Source organism: Dromaius novaehollandiae, chromosome 5, assembly GCF_036370855.1.
Source record: "Dromaius novaehollandiae isolate bDroNov1 chromosome 5, bDroNov1.hap1, whole genome shotgun sequence".
NCBI lineage: Eukaryota > Metazoa > Chordata > Aves > Casuariiformes > Dromaiidae > Dromaius > Dromaius novaehollandiae.
In genome coordinates this window covers 9,508,396-9,524,409 of record NC_088102.1, presented here as the reverse complement: position 1 = coordinate 9,524,409, position 16,014 = coordinate 9,508,396, and positions in this window count along the sequence as shown.

Below are 16,014 nucleotides of genomic sequence, written 5' to 3'. Positions count from 1 at the left end.
AGTAATGTGGAACAGGGAACAGTCACTCCCTGCCTAACACAAGAGCTGGGTGGCATCAAGTGAAACTAAGGGCTGGCAGGTTAAGAACAAACAAAAAGAGCCTTTTCACGCAACGTGTCGGCGCTCCAGAAGCTGTGGAGCTCCTTGCAACAGGCACTATGGACATTGACAGCTTACACAGCTCCCGGGAACACTGAGCGTGTTCCTAGAAAATAAGTCCCTCGAGGATGGGTACGGCAGCTGGCTCAGGAAGTCCCTGAGCTGAAAATTGGTAGAGGCTGGGGGATCCCTCAGGGGAACCATTATCCCATATTTGCTCTGTTTTTGCAGTCTTCCCTCAGCATCTGCGTGGCCGTGGCCAGGAGCACAGCAGCCAGCTAGAGGGCCTGTGGGCTGACGCAGCACGGCCGTTCCTCGGTTTATCCAAATCAAGCAATGCTGTCAATTTAAAATAGGGACACGACTCCACCGTGAAGCTCATCTGGGGACACACAACAACACAGGCAGATGCTCAAGGCATGGACTGATTTCATTAAAAGTGTTCCTACGAAGGCTTAAAGCAGTTTAACAAATCTACTTTAAAAATTCAATCAGATAACCTTTGCCAAGCATGCCCACGAAGGCAGCCCTGCTGCTCACCGGAGCTGAGACGATGCCATGCCTGAGACCATTTCCCCAAAACTGCAGATTTTTTTCAAGGCACAGGCTCCAACGAGCTTCATATTCAGCTGCAGATTCAAAGGAAAAATAGTATCAAGTGGTTATATTGTGGTTTTCATTTTCCACCGCTTTCTAATCAGCGACTAATTAATTCTCAGTGCCCCTGGGGGGTAAATATATCTGTTTCATGCATTTATATATATATAGATAACGTTTGATCTTTCCTTAACAAGTCCCCATAGCCCTGCAAATTCACAGTGAAAACAGAGCAGGGGGGAAAACAGCACCAGCTTTGAAATCCAAAAGATCTTCATTTGTATGTCAGATTGAAAGTAAAAAGAAAATAGTTATTTGGCAGGTCTATTCCCACTGAGGGATTGGTTTTCCTCAATTTGTATTTAATAAGTGTACCACCAAAAAGTATTTAATGCATAATGTATAATATTACTAGCACGACACTAAATAATATCCTGTGACTTTAAACATTAATGACTGCTCGTGACAATTTCTTTTGAATTTCAAACTACACAGAAAATATTTGTCAGCAGTAAAAAGAAGCATGCAATAAATAAATAAAATATTGGTGCAATAAACCCCAGTCATGATGCAGACTCCTAAAGTGCCTCTTTAAATGTGTATATACCTCTATTTAACAGAGAACAGTGAATATTGTAAGTTTTTGCATAATATTCTACTAATGTGTACACTACAATATAATAATGTTCAGCACCTTTTTACTTCAACTGCAAAGGAATTGCCAATTCAATGCAACATGACTCCTGCAGCTGAAAGGTATATTTATAGCTTTTGTAACTTGTTTTTTAATTTGTTTATAGCATTTTTAACATCTTTGGTTTTATGCAAAGGTGAAAGAAATCCTTTCAGCCACATACAGACAGGAGATTCTGTGCCGAAGAATATTTAGATGAGATATATCCAATCATTGCCAGTTTATTTAATTACTGGTTTTACATTTTTGGGTACATTTCTATTCCTTCTGCTGCTCAGAAAGCTCCAGATCCCTAGGAAGCTGCCCAAAGTTGTCACTGGAGACACCCTGCTGGAGAAGGCATTTTTATCGAAGCCAAAGCCAAAATCTTAAAAATACAAATGTCAGTTCACCCGGAGCTTTCACATGGGGTCTGGTGCCAGGGGGCTCTGACTAGATGCTCCTTGTAGGAAAAACTGGCCAGAAACATTAAGTAAAAACATGAATTTACCAAAACATGAAGTTTTCAAGATGCTCAAATTTTACTAGCTTGGACTGAATTTTTTGGTTTTGTTCCAAATCAAAAAAATAGGGGAGTGGAATTCATGGACATTCAGGCTTTTTAAAACCACGGCTTTGTTTCAGAATTAACCAGACTTCATAAGGAAAAAAGAAAAGAGCTAAGTATCCTACCAGTTAGATATTATGTTCTTGATAAAACAAACCATTTTGCTTAATGTTTTACCTTGCAAAAATAGTTTTAAAAAAATCTAGTTTAGCCTGATCTTACTTGAACTTCCTTTTCAGTTTTTCAGTCTGGTCAATGAACAAAAAACAATCCAGTATTTGTACAGTTCTATCATATTCGGATGGATACCTGAAGCCAAAAAGGCCTTTGGCTCCTCTGATATCTCAGGAAAGGGATGGTCGGTGCCCCCAGCCTTCCCCAGTCCTGTTCAGAGCCTGGAGCCTGGGCTCAGGCAGGTGCCTCACATGTCTCAGAAAACCTCAGCTATTACATTTCCAAGGAAAAACTTCAAAACATGATATAAATGCAGCTGATGCAGAGGCATTTTCCTGAGGTTGCTGAGGCCCTTGCACGAAGTCCTGCTGGGCGCCTCGCTCAGCTGACTGAGAGGCAGCTCACATGCAGGTCTTCGAAGCAGCATAGGAAAAGAGAAGCGACCTTATAATCTTGCAATCTAACTAAATAGCAATGGGTCAAGGACATATTAATTTAGGTAGAAAGAGGCCTTTACATGCACATGGCTTGATAGACAAGCCACTCAAATTAGAAATGCTACAGCAGTGCTGAGTTAACTTTTATGCTGGTAAATGCAAATTTAATCCATGGCACACGCATTCCTGCAACACGCAGTTGTCAGGGTGGGGTCATAGTTAGGAAAAGATGGATTCTGAGGCATTCAGATCTGAGCCACAGCTTTATTACTCTATAACCACTGATAGCTCTGAAGTACGGGCCACATGCTGCTCTCTGTTATACGGGATTAAATCTGTAACCCACGGGGTGCTAAATCTGGATTTACACTTGCTTTGAAAATGCAGAATCTGGCCTTGTGCCTCTGCAAAGTGTCAGGAGGTACAAATACTCCAGACAATAACTGCAGCATTTACAGAGCTTGCTGAATGCAGCATCTTCCAAGATCCAACCCTCATTCAGGAGCAGCAGACCAGTTTTACAGCCAGCCTAACAGAAAAAAAATGACAGTGGAAGAGTAGTAGCTGTTCCCAAAACATAAGCTATACAATATTTTATTATGCTGCTCTATTATTTTAATGAGGTTGTTTCAAAAAGGTACAGAGGACACTCGATGCTTTTACAAAGAGCCATGCAACCTCCATCACCTGCACTTCAATTATGCAATTTCTCTAGTACCTGGAAAGGCAATGGATGTTAATTACATTGCAAGTTATTTTAGTAAGTCAGTCATTCAAACTTTTCAAAGCTTCTCATAACTTTGGAGAAGCCAAGGTTATGCTACAGAGAAGGGCGTATTCACATGTCAGCTTTATGTATCTAAAAAATTAAAGACTTGACAGCAATTTAAAAAATGAGTTGTGGGTCTTTCAAACACAAAGCAGATCAAAGGTTTGATGCAATCTGGGAATATGTTGTAATCGTTAACTATTTTAGAAGGGATCTCCCAGCCAGGCATCCAGCTCGAGCAATTGTTTGCAAATGTGCAGGATCGCTCCCTGTCTTCCAGTCTCAGAACTAGCATTGAAATGTGCATGTGATTTACTGTAGCAGGGAAAAAAATCTTCCTCATTTGGAGCTGGGCTAATCTCAGAGCAAGACAGCTGAGGCAGAAAAAGCCATTTAAGTAATGTAGTGTTTAAAAGGCCTGGGCTGACCTTCATTTCTGTCTATCTGCTTTCTTGCAGTACTGCCTCTGAAGCACTGTGCAACATAAATAGCATCTGTCCTGGGATTTTTAGCCTGAGCTTAGCAGAAATTACTCTGGTGGTCTGTGGTGCACCTTTTCTCAGTGATTAGTCACTGAAGAAGGTTTTCAGTTCTGCTGCTGTTTGGGGCATATGTTACCCTTCTATTTATTCAGGCATGATTGGGGAGGCATCTGATTAAGAGTGACTGAGGGCACTCTTGCTCAGCAAACCTGTGCACCAGGTAAAAATAGAAAGCAGAGAAGCACATAAAGCAGCAAGTAGAGAATTGGCCCAGCACTGGAGAGAGCTTTAGGACACAAAGTTTTCCTTCAGCCTCCAAGTGTGTTGGCATTAAACCTGTCACCAGGCTCAAGTGATCAAACTGGCAGGGACTGCAAGGACTTTCTTGCCTTCTCTGTAGCATGGAAACATGGGTAGCTTCCGGGGGGGTTGGGGGGGTGTGCCAAAAATCCTTACTGCAGAGACTTAGGTGCTGCAGTTCCTCTCAGTCTCCCCTGCACCCTTCCTGCTGCATTTGGTCTCTTTGTCAAGTCTCAGTGTGTTACAAGAAGTGTCTGTAACCCACGGCCTGGGGGGACACACCATGACTCCTCCTCAACCTTTGGTCCATGACCACAGGTGTTCGTCTCCAGAGCTCTGGTGGTCTCCCACATTGCATGTGCCTTGGCACAGTCTGGTGGGGCCCAAGAGCTAGATTTAGCCCTATGAAGTCTCATCCTTTAAAAGCACAAAACGTAGCCAACAGGCTCACCTATCCAGCTCGGACACGGGCAGCTGTCCTCACATGGGGCTGCTCTTTTGTTCTGCAGGCCACCAAGCCATGCTGCCCTGGGGGACATACACTCTCGTCCAGCCCAGCACAGGGGCTTTCCCCCACCCCACAGCTCCACATGGCACTGTCTCACATCCTGCAGAAGTGGAGCTCTCAAGGTCTGCAGATTACAGCTTGGGCATCAGGAGCTTCATCCATGGAAGAAAGCAAGCAACGCAAGACTGTGACAAATGTAACCCCATCAACACAGCGTGTGGGCCACATGCTGCTCTCTTCTGCCCCAGAAGAAAGAAAAAGAGAGAGAGAGAGACAGCAGAGCTGCATCTCAATAGATCTTTGAGCCATGATCCAGGTGGACTGGCCTGTGTATGGAAGGAAAAACAAGGTGGTTTCAAACCAGTCTGAGAACAGCCTCAGAAGAGAAAGAGTCCTTCTGAATTCCTTGCGGGGGGTCTGGAAGGGGATGACGATGATGGCTCTGTGTCACCTGTTGTACACTTGCACAGAAACCAAAGAGCCTTTGCCTGTGTCAGGAGGAGGCAGGAAGCACGCTTGCAGCAAACTGTTATGCACAGATCGACCTGAAGCTGCTGCAGTTTTAATAACACTTTTCTTCAGTTCATTGCCTCCTGCCTGATTGTAATTGCAGCATCATCAATTTTCTGGCTGCTGAACTATGGGGCCACTGACTGGAGCTTGGAAACAACAGCGGTAATGTATTTCCCACACGCTGCATGCAATGCTCTGCAGCATGGCAAGGAGGGGAGGGGGAACATGCTGATGCCAAAGTGAGGGAGTAACGCCAGGAGTGAGCTGCAGTCGGGTAGGTGGGAAAGCTGCGCAGCGGATGGGGACTTGGAGCAGACACCAGAGCAGAGACGAGTTTGCAGAAGCTTGAAAGGAAGTTGATAAAACGTCAAGCCCTAACTGAGCAGAGAGCATAAAACAAACCTAATGCTAGGCACATGATTGGCCTTATCAGCTTTAATGATATTACTCACTTGTTTAGGGGAAGCACATGCTTCTGCACTTTGCTGCTTGCAGATCTCAGAGGAGCTGGCAGGTGGATGCAGTGCTGACTTCCACAGGGCAGAGAACCAAAAAGAGGAGCTTTTATTCCAGCAAATCTTTTGGGACATTTCCAAGGTCTCTCTGACCTTTTGGGGACCTTACCAAGTTTCTCAGAGCACTGGCAAGAGTGTATATTTAAGGCATTTTAAAAGCCCAGCAATTCTTAACACATACAGCAAGCTGCCAGCACCTGATGGAGCAGAATCAACGGTTCTGACTGGACAGTGCAATCATTCAGAAACATTTAGCCTTAGGCATTCACTTATAACAGCAATCTGGGCACAAAATGATTTAAGCATTTCTTCTCATCATATCTCAGCTCTCATACAGGAAAAAACACGCAAGACCATCCTCCTAGTGCAAATCTAACTTTTCAAGCTCCTGACAATCCAAAGCTCCTGAGAACAAGGCACATCAACCCTCTGTAGGGACACCAGACATGCCAGGGGAGGGGAATCTTACCACAGCTCCACTCCACTTAGCTATTTGCAAGATTTTTCTTGAGGTTTCTTTCACAGTTCTGCCCTAGACATAATACAGTGTTCCCAGAGGCTCCGAAGCAGTCCAAAGGCACCTTGTGTGGTACAGCTGCAGCTGAGAGGGTGAAGCTTCTTGAGCCCCTAGTTTCAGTGGCAAATCCAGTTTAAGTTCCTCCTTCCCAGCTGAACTCACAGTCACCCCCTCCCACAGCTTATGGCCATCTCAGTAACGTTCAAAGAAGAGGCTGTAACGAGCCGGACTATCAACTGGACTGCTGAAATGATTCAGGATTCGGCTGGGTATGTAAGCTGGGGTTAAAAGGGCACATATCAAAGAAGGGTATTTTTAACCTGGATTATTTTAGGCATTCAGTATTCAGAGACAAAAAAACCCTTGGGAGAGGAGGGCATGGTGATCTGTCCCAGACGCAGCCACAGATCGCACCCGTGTTTCTGTCACATCCGGATGCCAAGATGCTGCAGTGCCGCTGAGCAACACAAGGTCCTGGTTAGACCATTAGTCCAACAGTTGCTCAGGGTAAGAAAGAAGTACTGGAGACACTGAGGAGCATGCAAGCACTCCAAATTTCCCTAAAAGAAGAAAGTGTGGATCTCTTGTGGGAACTGAGGCCTGCCTGCTTGCTTCTGCACTGAGCCGCTGAAGAAAGGGTTATCACTGAAGAAGGAACAGCCAAAGAGCGCACCCCATTTTCCACTTTCTTTAGATAGAATTTCATAGCCCTCTCTTTCTTTCGACCTAGCGTAACATATTCCTCATCCAAAGTCAACTGTCACAAATGGCAGCCTGGTATTGACTTCCAAGGCAGAAGCTTTCAGTCCTTAAATAAACAGAATATGAATTTAATACAGAGAGCAGACAGAAAGCGCACACCATTTCCAGCACGTTTCCAAGGAGTGGTATTCGCTCCCCGAGACTGAGGAGGAATCCAAAGAAGACAGCAGGAAGAAGTTAATACAGTTTTTCATGTGATTTTTATCTGGTGTCAAATGTCAGCCAGCTTGCCCATCTGGGATATTAATAATGCAAATAGTGCTAAAGGTTGCTTTGCTCAGAATAAGCCACAGGAACTTATAGAGTTCATTAGACTCCCATATTTCCTCTCCTCCCATTTATATAAAGAGAGGGGACGCCGTGCCGTTTCCTTTCACACAAAACTGTTGGGCTTTGGCAAGGTTCTTACATTATTTAATTAGCCCACTCAAATTTCACTGAATCGGGAATATTCTGGTGACAATAATGTCCCTCTCCTGCTGGGTATCAGAAGGTGGAAAATAAAAAGCTCTGTCATGCAAATGCAGCCTCAGCAAAACGCCTAAGGTGGTTGGAAAATATCATTTAGTCAAATTATTCCTCCTGCATTTGCCTGTGAATTTGAGGGAAATGAAAATAAACCAGACGTTTTGCCTTTTTAAAACCTGCTGCTGCCTCCCTCCCCATGAAGCACTCTCCACATTCAGCCTTGCCCACTGTTGGTGCAGTATCCCATAAACCCTTGCAAACATATCTTGCAATCACCACAAAAAACAAAACAAAACATGATGAACAGCCAAAAGCTTGATTCAGAATCTAATGTGAAATATCTTTCTACCATTCATCGAAGTTAGCAAGCAGCCATATTATCCACTGATTGATATATTATCCTCCCCTGCCAACGCATCTGGCCACATCGCAGAGTGGAAAACAGTACATTAATCTCTGTCAGAGGGAAATCAATGGGAATCAGGCACCTAATTCCCTGAGCTGCTTTGGGAAGTCCCGCCCTTTCCCCACTTATCATACATCAAATTCAAAAGAAAATCTTTCTCCGTCTCTGAACATACCGTGTCTGCTCAGCCATGCTCTCCTCCCTCTGAAACGTGTCCCCCCGCGGCTGGTCCTGGGATGCAAGGACTAAGCACGACGATGCAGCCACGGTGCTTTCCACGTCCTCCGGATGAAGCTGTAACATGAGGACTTTGCGCGGTGCATGGGAGGAAGGCCCTTGATATGCAAGAGTCCCCTAGCAGGCAGGTACAAGGGTAAGTAAAATGCAGCTGATATATTATCTCAAGCTAAGTATGAAATCAAAAGTCAAACACTGGTTCTCCAGTCGCATAACTGCTGGCTGGGTCCTTCCACTCCTCAAAGGGTTGTAGCTTCTGGATGCAGTGGGAACATTAGTCAAAATCACATTTGTTATTTGGTTGGTACCAGTTCAGCAATTTAGATACATATCTATGAGCAATTACTTTCCCATTCCCAGCTCACAACATTCCAGATAGATTTTTCATAGGAAAAGCTAATTAATTATAGGAATCAGAAGATAATGTCAGAAGAGCTTAGCAGGATGGACAGCTGGCACCCGGCACATTTGTCTGCTGCACATTACATAATTGGGTCCACAACACTGTGAAACTTCTTCACTGCCAACAAACTTCTGAGGTTTGCCCATGAACCCGTGCTGCGCCACGCCGGAGAGAGGAGCAGGTGGTGCTACGATACCAGGTTTCTGAGCCGCCACTTGACCACGGGAGCAGTGAACACCGGGCAGAGGTCTCCTAGGGGAGCTGTGGCATCTCCGCCGCGGGGGGCTCCTCGCGGACGCCTGCGGACAAGTGGACTCAGCCACCAGACGCAGAGGGACCAAGCGACCGCTGCCTTTCCACAGCTCTGCAGTGGCCGGTGCTCAGGAAGGTCTCACAGACCACACCGCAGAGGTACAGGGCAGCCACTCTGGCCCCGCACGGGCTTGGGCCTTGTGCCCACCTCGGCCATAGCTGCGCCGCCGGCTCGCCTTGTCCCAGGCGAACACCGTCTGCTGGCAAAGGTCCGAGCTGCTCCCAGCCCGGCTGTTCATGCTGCGTCGGCACAGAAAACATGAGTCTCCAGCGTCCTCCCCTGAGCAGCACCACCACCGTGGTGCTAAAGCAAACACATTTTCCTTTTTGTTCCTTGGGTTTCTTTTTTAATCTTCAGGAGATGCTTATTCATGTTAAATTGTATAGAAATAATTTTCCTTTCACAGCACTGCAGAAGTCCCTTTCTGTCAGGAAGTCCCACCTTTCCCAAGCTGCTGGCTTTATGCCTGCTAATTTTCTCCTTCAGAAATCAGCAGGAGGAACAGGCTGAAGCTGTCCCTACAGAGACACAGGAGCACAGCCAGGACCCGGGAACGCCTAAGGCCCCAGCCTCACAAACCCCAAGTGCATCAGTGCAGAACGATGCTTTTTCATTTTACACTCCGAAATTGCTGTTGGACCAAAGAAGTGATGCAAACACCCCCTCCAGCCGAGGAGAAAAGACATCAGGGGAGCAGGGCCAGGTGATTACATCAATAGCTTTCTTCAACATAGCTACGAACTCGCTTTGTCCAGCACTTATTCAACAGAAAATGCAGATTTAGATGGACCCAAAGAATTTGCAAGTCCGTGTCAAACTGGTTAAGCCACGAGTGAACTCAGAGGAATGTCTGACAGAGCAAAGTTCTATTATAATACATAAAAAAAACCATTTTAGACCTTTCTTTTTTGAACCAGTGTTTCAGAAGTTTATGTCCAGCCCCTTACATTTAATCTACATTTGATCTGCATTTACAATAACTTACATTTAAGCGGGGAGGGGGGGAATAAATATTAAGAAAATATGCAGCTTATTTGAAATGAAATAAAATATCTGGACTCAGGCTGAGCAAAATGTTTAGAATTGCATCCCCCCCCCCCCCCCCCCCCGCTTTGATGTTTTGATGTTTTAGTTCAGCTGGTGAATCTAAACACCGGTCACCGCCCTGCTTATCTTTCCGTCCCATCTGAGCTAAGGGATGTTGCATCTCCACGCCGCCATCGGAGGTGGTGGCTTCCCGTAGGGCCCCGCTCCCAGACATCAGGAGTAAATCAGCCCCAGCAAACCCGGGAGTAACTGCTGCACAGCAGAAAAACCCGCACACGTGAAAACAAGCTAAATCGGGTCCCCGGCTGCGCATTCACCTGGCAGCCTCCGGCCCCCATAGCCAAAACAAACCCACAGCACCGGCGCTGCTGTCACCGCGATGCACTGACACCAGGCACGGGGCATGTTGCAGGCTGCCGCGCTGCCTCTGCTTCCCAGCGGCTGTGCCAAAGCCCGTCTCGCTTCCCTCCCCTCTTTTTTGCATCTGTCGGAGACTTTAGTCTCCTGCTACTTCTGCAGCATCTCGGCACCAGAGGCTGGCTGGCCCGGGAAGGGGGGCACCCCGGCCATCCCCCCGCGTGCCACTTTCCAGCAGGTCGGTTGGATCGTTCGGTGCCTGAGGTAACGAGGGGGTGCAGGCGCGCCAACACAGGCGCCATGTCCCTGAAAGAGGCAAGCGCGGAAGCCAGCGTGGTTTGCTGGCACGCCTGCCCCCAAGGTGAGGCCTGGCTGGGCTGACAGCCGGCTCGGCCTCTCCTCACCCCTCGCCGGCCCTGCCGAAGGCACGGGGGGCTCCCAGGAGTGCTCCCCTCCGGCTGCCCGTGTGCTCCTGCTGTCCTTTCCGGGCAGAGGTGGCTGCCAGTGCCGAGCCCCCCAACCTGGGCCAAGCCCCGCGCTGGCAGCCTCACCACGCGGCGGCCCAGGCCTCGGGGAGCTGGGCACCCACCACAGCTCTGCCGGCAGGCGGGCATCCACGTTGCCTCACGCCCAGGGGAGCAATGGGGGGAAACATGCCCGACCCCATTTTGGCGGGAGGCCCTCGGCATTGAGCCTGTCTCCTCACAGAGGTGGCTGCAGCATGGGGAGGGAGAGAGCCGGCCGGGAGAGAGCAGCTGGCAGGGCTCGAACTGCAGCCGAGGACGCGGCTGCAAGACGGGATGGCAGCCCAGCACGCAGCGTTAACCACAGGTTACCACCTTCCCCGGCCTCAGAGCGGCTTTCACAGCACAGCAGCACTCCTGCCTTTCCCCCCCGGGGCTCGCTCTGCTTTCGTTCACCGGCTCTGCCAACGCCGCATCCCGGCATGCTGAAAACGCTGCTGTACCCGGTAAGCAAGGGAGACGCCGAGCCAAGGGACAGCTCCTACTTTAAGAGGGAAAATATAAACAAATAAATAGATATATGTAGGTCTGCACACACATACCAGACGGGTCAGACCCTTTTTAAGGAGACTTTCGCCGGGTTCCTCTGTCTGTGGGTCCGTCCACCAGGTGAGCGGTGGTTGGTTTGACCCCGAAACATAACATGTGCTAGGAAGTGGGAAACAGCTGGTGCGTGGGAAAAGCTGGGAGCTATAAAGGTGCAGGGGAAAGAAGAGAAAAAAAAAGGAGGTGAGATTTCCCCTGTTAACACATAGCTTCATCAGCGAGAGCAGCGCTTGGCACCCACTGCGCGAGGGGAGGGAGCACGGTGCCTTCCTTCACAGGTCACCTCGCAAGCCCTCGCCCCTCCAGCAGGCAGGGAATTGACCCAAAACTCACATGTTAGCAACGGGAAGGTTGCTGCGAAGGAGGCACGTGCTGGAAGCCCTCCTGCTCCCATGCTCCGGAGAGCCGGCACCGTTGTGCTCCCCTGCAGGTGCGGGCTCTCAGGACACCAGTTGCAGACCAGGTGTTGGCCAGCCCGCACGAGAGCAGGGCGCTGGGCAAACGGGTCAATAGCTGGCTCCTCTGCTGTCAGTCTGACCCTGCCGCCTTGTTATCTTAGCCAGAATTTAAGTCTCCAGAAGGGAAAATGGTGTTTTCTTTCCTTGACCTCTCCCATAACCCAGCCACAGCAGAGCTCACGGAGGAGAGGTTGCACGCTCGGGCTTGCTCTGCCCGATGGCGGCCGGACGATGATCGGGTACAACAGCGCGGGAGCCAGCCTCCGCATGCCGCGTCTCGCATCTAACGTCGTATCGTACACGCTGCCTCTGGGCGAAAGGGAGCGACGTGCGCTCACGAAAGGGCAGAGGGCAAAACCCTCATCGAAGGTCGGAAGAACAGCGGGAAGAGAAAGGGGCAAGGGTCCCTCTAGCCTGTCGCACCCCACTCCCGTGAAGCCCGGATGCCATTGCACCCTCAGGCAGCTGGCTGGGAATCCTGCAGCCACCACGCAAACTGAAAACTAAGTTTTATTCAATTAAATGCCAAGGCTGATCATGTAAATCAGCGCAATCCCATCCCTCCCATTGCCAGGCTAGTCTTCCTATGACATTTTTCTGTTCAGTTTAATCGACTTTTCTATTGGCCTCACATCTCTTCATTTCTAACTAGCACAGGATTTTTGTATTCCCAGTGCCTGACCCTGTCTGAGAAACCGTCAGGAGTCAGCCTCAGGCAGCCATGGAGGTGGCAATGAGAAGAAGGTGCTGGCCTTTATGAGGGCGCAAAGGAGAGCTTGGGAACATTCGTGAGCACATTAATTTTATGCTGCTGCCAGAAACAATCATCAGCAGGACTGCTAACGATGTTGGCATGGAACCGGCTGGTCATTACATTTCAGATTAATCCTCTGGGATGAATGGGGCAGCTTGTATCTCCCTCTCCTGAATAAATAGAACATAAAACTGGGAGAGACTTTACAGAATACTGACAAACCTTCTATTTTTCAGTCTAGATTACTTCATAGTTAATTTATTCTTATTTGTTTTTATGCAACCTTGTTCTCATTGCTTTTTCCCTTCCCCAGTGCTTGCCCCTTTGAAGTATTTATAGATTGAACTCAGATCCCCTCCTTGCCTCTGCTAGAGATGACAAGCCACAGTCTTAGGAGTCTCTCCAAAGAGATTTTCTGCTTTCCTACCAGTGTGTTCTCATTTCCTTTATTATAGGGGTGACCAGGATTGAATGCAAGGCCCATTTGAGATCTAGTGGTAGTTGCCTACCGGTTCTCACTCAGAAGAATTTTGATCAAGCAGCAAGGGCAGGCAAATGCCCCCGGCCCACCTTTGCCATGAGGACCGCGACCCAGGGATGTCCAGCCACACATATGGGGCAAGAGACACACAGCCAGCACTTTCCACACAGCCCAGCTCACTACGCTTGACTGCAAGCACCTACTTGCACAGGAACTGGCAAAGCAGAGGAGCTGAAGATACATGAGATTCAGTGGCCAGGATCAGGAAATACAGTCCTCTTCCTTTGAGAGCTGCAATGCCTCAGTCCACGGTGCACGAGTTGGGGGTAAATGACACTAAACATCCCTCTGCTGCTGTGCAGAGTTTGGTCCCTCCCAATCGCCCCTTCCTGTGGGAAGTCCTGTACGTTGGAACGAAGCCCCCAGGATCATTTCATTTCTTTTGCTGCTGCCCTCTTGTACCCCACCGGCAAACAGCTCTGCAGCTTTGCTCTCATGTTTCATCTTTTCTCTCTGTCCATGACACTTACTGAAATTCTACAATGATGCAAATACGCAGTGATCAGTAGTGTTTGTCTGGGAAACAGTGAGCGGCAGAAACAGTCTAAATACTTTCAGGCCTCTGGCAGTTCACAGAGCAATACCCCAGGCAAAGAAAAAGATATCTTGATTAGAATAATTATAATTGTCTTTTCCTTCGTTATTTCTACAGAAATTCCAGGCTAAATTATCATCTAATTTCAGAGAGCTCCATGACTGAGATTATCTATGAGTCATTTGTAATTATGTGCCAGATTGTATTAAAGCATGAAAATACAAAGGTTTCTCATCAAATACTAAGGGGGGGGGGGGGGGAAGACTCAAATTACACTGGAGCAAGATAGCTGTTCCAACCACTTTTTGATTCATGGCATCCAGCAAATGCAAAGCAAAAGGAAAAAAATCTCATTTAATAATCAAGGAATTGTGAAAACCTGACAAGTTACAGGAAATTCCAGTTTAAGGTTGACATACCATCCTTTCCCAGTGCTGCTCTGGAGAAGAGTGCAAGGAGCTTTAAGCCTCTCCCAGTCTGGCTTTGCACTAATTCCCGTGGGAATTTCTACTGCAGCTTTGCTCTGTGCCCAAGCATAGCGTGAAGTGGATAAAAGTTGCCCATTTGGAAATGCAGGCCGTGGCTATCTTAACAAGTTTAACTGGGAGCATTTGTGCCAGCACAAACTGCAGTTTCGCTAGAGACCGGGCGCACACAGGCTGCGTGTCTGCACAGCCTGCCACCGGGCAGAAGGCAGGTGGCCGTGCCTGGTAGCCAGGCCACCGCTGTCTGCACCGGAGCCCAAAAGGATGCTAAGAAAAGTCCTCAGGGGATCTCGAGTCCGATATTCCCTTGGTATCGCTGCACATTGTATTTTAAATGATCTGCAGGAAGCAAAGGGGAAAACGTCCCCCCCATGGAGGTGTGGGAAGGAGAGGAGGGCAGACAGAGGAAGCTGGAAACAAGGCTTCGAATTGCAGGGGCAAGGTAGGGGCTGGATGTTAAGGGAGACACAAACAACAGTCTTGACAAGGCTCTAACATGCGTTTGCCTCGCTTCATAAACAAATGGGTACCTGAATTTTAAATGAAATATTAACACACTGTAGAGCTTGGATGGGGCCATTTGTCTCTCCTGTGAGAGTAAATAGTCATTTTTTCCCTTTGCAAAAATCAAGCCTTACTGAGCAACTATAAACAGGGAAATGTCTCAAACCACAACAGCTGTGTAAAAACAAAGTGCAAGACGGTAATAGCTCTCACCCGACTCAAAGGTCTGGGATGTTTCCCCTGCAGATTTGCATGGGGCAGGCCACGAAGCTGCACTGGATTAGCACAGTGCTGTGCGTAGCAGCCTGGGCCTTGGGCTCGCACCGAGGCTCACCCACGTCCCCCCAGCCTGCCGCCTCCCGTCTTACCTCGCCTCAGCCACAAATGTGCGGCAGCCCAAACTCGCCATCTCACGTCCCACACATAGCAGCTCTTCAGAAGCACGGCTTGGGGAGGGATTAAACTTTTTTTGTTTGGTTTTCTTGGCCTTTCTCTTTCACCTGCCCGTACGGCTTGGCTTCAGCAATGCCTTCTTTTCTGCCGAGGGCTGTCAGGAGAGGTTGCATAAAATGAACTTCTGCAAAGGGCAGCTCCTGCGCTCCTTCTCCTGTGGTGTTCAGTTGCAGCCTTGAGAAAGAGATGCCGAGATGTGAGGGTGAGGCTGAGTTTGAAAAAATGGGGAGGAAAAATAAGAAGTCACGTGCAGCAGCAGGCTTCCCTGACCTTCCTCACTACGCACTGACCCTGATCTCAGCACCACTGGTTCAGCCTGGGCCCAAAAGCGCTCCTGGCTTTTCATCTCCATCCTCTGCATCTCCATTCTCAGCAAAGCTGCCAGGTGCTGGCACTGCCGGGGACACCCCAGTGACAGCTGTCAGTCCCACAAAGCCAAGGCACTTTTCCAGGATAGCTTGAGTTTTTCCCCTTGTCTCTTTGTGGGGTGCCAGAATCCAGCGTGGCTCTTCATCCCACAAATCCTTGTCCTCTGCATGACGCGATAACCCACATGCTCTCACAGGAAGGGACTCATTCCAAACAAAGATTTAGTTTTACAGAACAGAGGATGCCCCTGGTCACTGCTGCTCTGGGTCACAAGAGCTCTCAATTGTGGTTACAGCAGTCACTTTGGGAGGGATCAGAGCAGCCAGGAGGATTTTTGATGAGTCCCCAAACACCACATCAACACAGGCATTACAGCAATGGGCCAGGGACAGGAGGAGATTCATATCATTCAGGATGTGGTTTAGCTCCACTCGTATGAGCTTCAGATTACACTGATGTAACCCAAATTAAACATGGACACACATCAGGACATGCCAACACAGGGAATACTTTAGTAATAAAACTCCAGTGTAGGCAATGCCAGATAAATAAGGTAGTAGTAGCAATTAATGTGCAGGGCAAATAGGCCAGCTGCAACTTATTCTTGCATGTGCTTCAAACATTTTAAATCATCTTCATTCCTCACAAATTTTGGTGATGCCTGTTGCACGAGCACATTATAAACACCAAATTTAGTTGC